The sequence below is a fragment of the Portunus trituberculatus genome, chromosome 42 (genome assembly GCF_017591435.1).
Source record: "Portunus trituberculatus isolate SZX2019 chromosome 42, ASM1759143v1, whole genome shotgun sequence".
Lineage (NCBI taxonomy): Eukaryota > Metazoa > Arthropoda > Malacostraca > Decapoda > Portunidae > Portunus > Portunus trituberculatus.
Genome location: NC_059296.1, coordinates 7,124,438 through 7,132,205, shown reverse-complemented (window position 1 = coordinate 7,132,205; position 7,768 = coordinate 7,124,438). Strand labels below are relative to the sequence as shown.

The window sequence follows — 7,768 nt, the reverse complement described above, 5'->3', positions numbered from 1 at the left end:
AGAGAGAGAGAGACAGAGAGAGAGAGAGAGAGAGAGAGAGAGAGAGAGAGAGAGAGAGAGAGAGAGAGAGAGAGAGAGAGAGAGAGAGAGAGAGAGAGAGAGAGAGAGAGAGAGAGTGAGAGAAAAGTTTCGTGCAGAACAGGAAACCTCACTTGTGCGGGGAGTCTCTCTCTCTCTCTCTCTCTCTCTCTCTCTCTCTCTAAAACACGCATCGATGGACTGAACGTGTCTACGCGGCTTTTGACAACAGCTGGTTGGCTCGATGAAATATCAAAATGACGATGATGATGGCAAGAAATATTGCTGTGATAATATTGTATGTGTGTGTGTGTGTGTGTGTATATATATATATATATATATATATATATATATATATATATATATATATATATATATATATATATATATATATATATATATATATATATATATATACAACAAAACTGCATTCCAGGTAAATTAACTTTCATATCTCACTGATTACACCGAGCATTAACTTTGAGAAGCGCCACGTCCCAGAGTGTTTGCGGCCTGAGGTCTATTAAGTGGTGGAAGCAAGGAGCGCGTGTAATGAGGTGCCATCAGTGTGGGCAATCATTTTAAGCCACACTCGTACCCTAACACATCTCTGGTGAAAAAATCAAGACCAAGAAGAAAACGAAGAACTCAAGGAACAACTTTTTCGTGAATACTTAAAAATAAAAAATAAATAAAAAATTGTCATCGAACGAGAACAAGGTGGAGATTGATTAATTGCGTTTTCTTTAAGTAACAGAGCACAAAACAAACCTTTCCTTCCTACAAGACCGCTGAAGACAAACAATAGCAAGGAGATCTAAGAACTTCAACATCGAAAAGATTATGGATACACCTTAAATTCTTCCTAAAAAACAGAAGGGATTAAAGACGTATCAGTAATTAGTAACTTGGAGAAAAAAGATACAACTGAAGGTGCTTGTGTCTTACCTTACAGACGAGGAGGAGGAGGAGGAGGAGGTAACATAGTCGTGATCAGCATTCCTTGGCCACTGCAAGAGAAGAAAATAAAAGTAATTTAAAGAACACATGATTGGATAAGAGTGTCTACAGTGTATATATATATATATATATATATATATATATATATATATATATATATATATATATAACTAATACAAGTAACAGTTACGATAATGCATATACAACACGTCATATAAAGAACTTGACAAAATACATCAACCAATCAATAAAATGGAAATTAAAACAAAAAGTATACTGTAGATAACTTTTCGAGCATCAGTAAATCAAACCACACACACAAAACATCCCTACTAACATCACACCACACGCTTTTTTTCAGAGATTACACTTACCAGCACGTCACAACACAAGTCCGGTAGAGACAAAACAGAAAGTCAAGACTGACACATTTACAGAGAGAGATACGCAGCACCACCACCACCACTCCAACCCTTCGTGCTGAGACAAAAAGCACGGAGGGTGGACAAAGTGAAAAGCAAAAAACACGGAAATATAGAGAGAGAAAGAGAAAGAGAAAGAGCGAGAGACAACTAAGAGCATTACAAAGTGAGAGGAGAGAACACTACATGCCGGAACAGGGAAGCACACATCATCTTCATGACGCCACACCCGAGGGATAACACAAGGAAAAGAGTGAAAAAACACACTCACATAAACGCAAGTAGATAAAAGTGGACATGGCAGGAGTGAAAGCTTCCCCACAAAACCATGGCGAGGGACAATGTGGCCAACGGAGCAGCAAGGAACTGGGGAGAGGGAGACGTGAGGAGGCAGGGAGGGATCCGAGTTCCCAAAGGTGGGGATTACCTGGACAGTGAGAGGAGCAGGTGCGGAGGAGGAGGAGGAGGAGGAGGAGGAGGAGGAGGAGGAGGAGGAGGAGGAAGGTAGAGAAGCTTTGTTACGTCGTGGAAGAGAATAATGAAGTGTGTCGATGAACATGATGGTGACGATTTGGTGCAAAATGATGTGGGCAATGAAGAAATGCTGAATGATTTGGGAGAAAGCGAAAACGAGAACGAGAACGAGAGAGAGAGAGAGAGAGAGAGAGAGAGAGAGAGAGAGAGAGAGAGAGAGAGAGAGAGAGAATGGTGGGCTGGGTGGGTAGGAAGGGACAAGGCTGAGAGAAAAATGACTGGTCTGGACAAGGAAGAAGATCCATCAGCGTATTAATCACGTGCCGACGCGAAGAGAGTGACAGAAGGGACGAGATGGTGCGCGCGGAGGGCTGAAGGGGAAGCTGGGAGGAATAGGAAGTGACAGGCTGGAGGGTTGAAGGGAGGCTGGGTATAGGTCGCACACTCTAACTAGATCTACGTCCCTTTCCCCTCGCCTTTCACTCCCTCCTCCCTAGTCCTACTCATCCCTTAGATTACCTCCCGTGGGCGGACACGCAATGAGGCGACGGTGGTTTCCCCTTTACGGATTTGTGGCAGAAACAAACAAATTAAAGCGTTGTAATCGATGTTCGAGTCTAGGCACGTTTCACACACTTGCCTGAAGCTGGAAAAAAAAATGTAATGGTACTGATTTCGTGTGTGTGTGTGTGTGTGTGTGTGTGTGTGTGTGTGTGTGTGTGTGTGTTACATGGTACGGGCTGGATTATATTGAGTTGTTTCAGAGATTCAGTGAGAGAAGTGTGGTGTGGTACAGTGTGGTGTGGAAAGGAGAGGAGGAGGGAGTGTGTGAACGTGTGGTGTGAGGTAGTTGAGCGTTAAGCAGTAATGTGCGTGGTAATGGTGTAATGGTGTGGTGTAGTTAGATGAATAAGTTGTAGGCTGATAGTGCAGGATAGTGTAGCATAGTGTGACGTGGTAGTGGTGTGTGGTGTGAATCAACTAGGCGCTAGATGGTGGCGTGGCGTGGCGTGGCGTGGTGCAGTGTGGTGTTGCGTGAAACACTACACGGTGCAGGCTAATGGTGTCGCCGCTCTATCCGGCCGCCTCGCTAGCAGCTTTCACCAATTTACATACCCGAGGCATCACACCAGCGCCCGTCCATCTGACTAATTAAACACGGATCAATCATGCCAAGACTGTCGTGTCCATATTGACTTTCTAATGACGACAAAACCATATGCCTCCCTGTACAAATTCTGCTCTTGGCACTCGGGTACTACGGAGCGCTGGGAAGAAGACACGAATCCATCCAGACATGACTGGTGTGCCTGATTTTTGCCCTCCATTCCTCATCCTCATCCCACGGAGGCCAATATATATATCCGCCATTTCAGAGGCGATACTTGAGGCTCATGATTCATCGCTCGCACCTCACACCTCACAGATTGCTCGTCCTCCATTCACCGTCTTCTGCTTCTACGCTCGTCCATTTCTGTCGCTTCTAACACGCAGGTTCTGGCGTAAGTACGAGTATATAGTAGGGTCGGTAGCATCAGGTGTATTTGAAATATTGTGTTGTGATGGATAGAAGTCTTGTTATTTTTTTCTTCATATTCGTTGAAAATTCAAAAGGTGGAAAAAAAATAATAATAATAAAAGTGGATGCTTTCTTCCATACAGTGTGTGTGTGTGTGTGTGTGTGTGTGTGTGTGTGTGTGTGTGTGTGTGTGTGTGTGTGTGTGTGTAATTCACCACGGTCGCCTACTGGTCACCCAGCCAGCCTTCCCCATTACGAAGCGAGCTCAGAGCTCATAGACCAATCTTCGGGTAGGACTGAGACCACAACACACTCCACACACCGGGAAGCGAGGCCACAACCCTTCGAGTTACATCCCTTACCTATTTACTGCTAAGTGAACAGGGGCTACACATTAAGAGGCTTGTCCATTTGCCTCGCCGCTTCCCGGGACTCGAATCCGAAACCTCTCGGTTGTGAACCAAGCGTGCCAAAGACCACACTACGCGGTGGTGTGTGTGTGTGTGTGTGTGTGTGTGTGTGTGTGTGTGTGTGTGTGTGTGTGTGTGTGTGTGTGTGTGTGTGTGTGTGTGTGTAATTCACCTCAGTCGTCCGCTGGTTACCCAGCCAGGCTTCCCCATTACGGAGTGAGCTCAGAGCCCATAGACCGATCTTCGGGTAGGACTGAGACCACAACACACTCCACACACCGGGAAAGCGAGGCCACAACCCCTCGAGTTACATCCCGTACCTATTTACTGCTAGGTGAACAGGGGCTACACATTAAGAGGCTTGCCCATTTGCCCCGCCCCTTCCGAGACTCGAACCACTACACAACGCGGTGTGTCCACATGTGTCGTGTGTGTGTGTGTGTGTGTGTGTGTGTGTGTGTGTGTGTGTGTGTGTGTGTGTGTGTGTGTGTGTGTGTGTGTGTGTGTGTGTGTGTTTCTGAAGCTCGAAATCTTTAAGAAGGAAAGGGAAATGCTTCAAATGTTGGAGTGGATATACAGCTTTCGTGAGGTGAAAGGCGCCTTTGTGAGCGGTGGCGACGCCCTGGGGCCGGCGGAGGTGATGGACCTCGGACACTTGTCATGAGGTGACCGGTGAAAGGCTCGGGTGACAGTGAGTGGTGGCGGGGGTTGGGGCGTTGACTGAGTGAACGATGGAACACGGAGACGAGCCTCGCTATGTATTTTGTGCTCCAAAAAACTGACGGCGAGAACCGATGAGCTCTATTTAGTGATTGTCCAACAGACGATGTGTAGAGATGATAATAATACTAATGGTCATGATAATAGTAACAATAGTAGTAATAATAATAATAATAATAATAATAATAATAATAATAATAATAATAATAATAATAATAATTATAACATAAAAAACATAACTTTTTCACTCACAAAAAATAGACTAATGAAATAAAGTTATATAAAAAAAAATGGAAAGCAAAGAAAAAATAAGCCGAGAAACAGAGAAGGCCAAAATACAGACAGTTCTCGGGGGCGGGGGAGGATGGGGGGAGGATGTTCTAGGCCTCCATCAGCAGCGTCCATTTTAGTTGCCTTTTACGACACGTGTGAACTGTGGCGGCATGTATTCCTAAGTCCTCGTGTCTCGTAACAGCAACCTAGCATGGCAGAGTGTTACGTTCACCGGTTAAACTGGTAAGATTGGCATCGGAGAGCCGGTGAACAATAACAATAAAAAAAAAACACTGCAGGTTCAACTGGTGAGGAAATGTAAAAGGGGGTCACTTTAAAAAGCTACTTTAATAACCCATAATGAAATTGACACATATATAACAAGAAACATGAAACACATATATAACATGAAACACAGGAAAATGGCATACACATATACATATAACACAGTAATAAATACAACAATAAAGAACCCAACTTAATACTTAACAATAATCCTAATCCTATAAAGAGGCAATGTGGAAAACACGGACGAGGGGAAGTGATACTTATGCGGTGTCGCAGTGGTGAAATGCTGGGTGATGGTTGATCCCACGGCAGAACCAAGAGGCGTTGTGTTCACTGGTTGAGGCTTGGATCTCAACTGCCAATCCAGAAAACCAAGAGCTGGCTCAACACTTTCGGTTGAGTCGAAAGGGGCCGCGTGAATCCAACTTCGGGACAGTAGCCGGGCTTCATGAAACGGTGACGTGGAAGGTTCACGAGACGGTGGCGTGGCAGGTTCACGAGACGATGACGTGGAAGGGGAGGCGGAGAGGTGCCGAACGAGGTAACAAGCGGAGGAGGTGATGGTAGTAATGCATGTTACGGGCGGGCCGTAACACAGAGAGATTTGCACGAGAGCTTACAGTAATGAAGTGGTAAGGCAATGCAACACTTTTTTTTCTACGTAAGAGGGGAAAGCACGCCAAGGACAACAGACGGCTAAAGAAAAATGACCTACTTAGTTGCTAATCCCCGAGCAGGTTTGAGAGAGTTAGCCAAAAGAAAGGGATAAATGTCTTGAAACCTCCCTCTTAAATGAGTTCACAGATCATAGGAAGATCGAAATACATAAGCGGGTTGAGAGTTCTAGAGTTTAACATAGAATCATTTCCTTTTTTTTTTTTCTATACACTCTAGGGCTAAGAAAATGTCATTCCCACAGATGCTCACTAACAAACCCACACCATCTTAAAAACAACGACGCTATTCACAACCACTTAACAACTATGACAGTCCGCCTTACGCTTCAATCTCTTCAAGGTTCAGATCGCGGCGGTGACGGTCGGCGATCATATAACTCGAGGGTTGATTCACCTTTGGCTGGCTGGATGGTAAATAAGTGGCTAAGGAAACACTCACTACTGGAGGTGCCACTGAGCGTCACCTGGACCTGGATGTGGTGATAAGCTTCAGAATAATGGACAGATAACTAATCACACGTGTCACCAGAGTCTATACATGAGAGAGAGAGAGAGAGAGAGAGAGAGAGAGAGAGAGAGAGAGAGAGAGAGAGAGAGAGAGAGAGAGAGAGAGAGAGAGAGAGAGAGAGAGAGAGAGAGAGAGAGAGAGAGAGAGAGAGAGAGAGAGAGAGAGAGAGAACCTAATCTGTTGGCTTCACTAGATGCTACCCTTGGTGGAGTGATGCAGAGTTGGGATGAGCAGCTGTTTTGTATACGGAACACAAACAACGTTGGCGCATCTCAAGACTTTCCATCTCTATCAAGCATCTCGACCCTTCTACGAGTCTGTTTAGGGAAGTAGCATCTTTGACATAATGCCGCTGCAGCATGTCCAATATCAAACCTGGCTGGAAGCTGCCATGATTTAAATACTAGCCAATACAACACCACTGGCAGGACACTCGATGTAACATGACGTTTTGTGTTCGTACCGACAACATCACAGAGGGGAAACTGGCCAAGGGCAACAAACAATATAGAAAAAAAAAAAGGCCCACTGGATCGCCAGTTCCCTAAAGAGATAAAGAATTATCCAAAAGATAGGGACAAATATCTTGAAACCTATAAAACATATTTCATTACATCCACGCACTGCAGGAATATTAACTTCTTCAGTACCTTGATACATTTTAATATTTGTTCTTACTATTTAGCAATTTTATGCAGCTTCAGAAACTCGTGTATGGATTATAATGGTGAGGACTGTGGCCATTAATCTTCTTACCTCCATAGACCTAATATGAATAAAATCGTCAAATTATATTAAAAACTCATGGTAAAAATGCATCCCAGTAATGAAGGAGAAAAAGAAAAGAAGAAAAAAAAAAAAAAAAAAAAATCTTCCCCTTAACCAAGAATCCTGCCCCATAACTATCCTGGTGAGGCATGACGCTGGGGAGAAGTGTCAAGAGGGTGGCGGGGACACACGTCACGTATCTCGAAGTAAAGTTAATGTCAGAGCAGAGCAGGGGAGGTTAACTGTAAATCTGGCCAAGACACACCTCGAGTGAATGATGGCGACCAGACTATAGCGTGGTGATGATGACGATGATGATGACTGCGACAGACACTATGATAACACTACTAATGATAATAATTCATACACACACACACACACACACACACACACACACACACACACACACACACACACACACACACACACACACACACCAGCCACACCCGCATGACAACGCTTGCACACCATCAGTTCAAAGCAGCGTGCCCGGCCAAGACGCGCGGAATTCTATGCTCTCGCTGCAATGAGAAGGCTGACAATTAAGTGACAGGAACACAACATACCATATCAAATTAATACAATTATCTCTCGGCTTATCAGCATCCCAGTAGCAGCGGGCGGGATGTAATTGCCTTGTATCTATTATTCCACATGAGCAGCTGCAAAACTGTGTGTTCTTTTTTCCCTCCCCATGTATTTTGTTTATTATGGAGATGACGGTGATGAGA

General features: G+C 44.5%; 1 long non-coding RNA gene across 1 annotated transcript in view; it reads right to left on the bottom strand.

Annotated features, from left to right (window-relative positions):
- Nucleotides 1-967: 967 nt before the first annotated feature.
- LOC123517780 overlaps nucleotides 968-7,768 on the bottom strand; it is a 199,082-nt gene continuing 192,281 nt past the window's right edge. The window contains exon 5 of the long non-coding RNA XR_006678583.1: nucleotides 968-1,028. This is a non-coding gene — a long non-coding RNA (uncharacterized LOC123517780). The remainder of the gene's footprint in view (nucleotides 1,029-7,768) is intronic.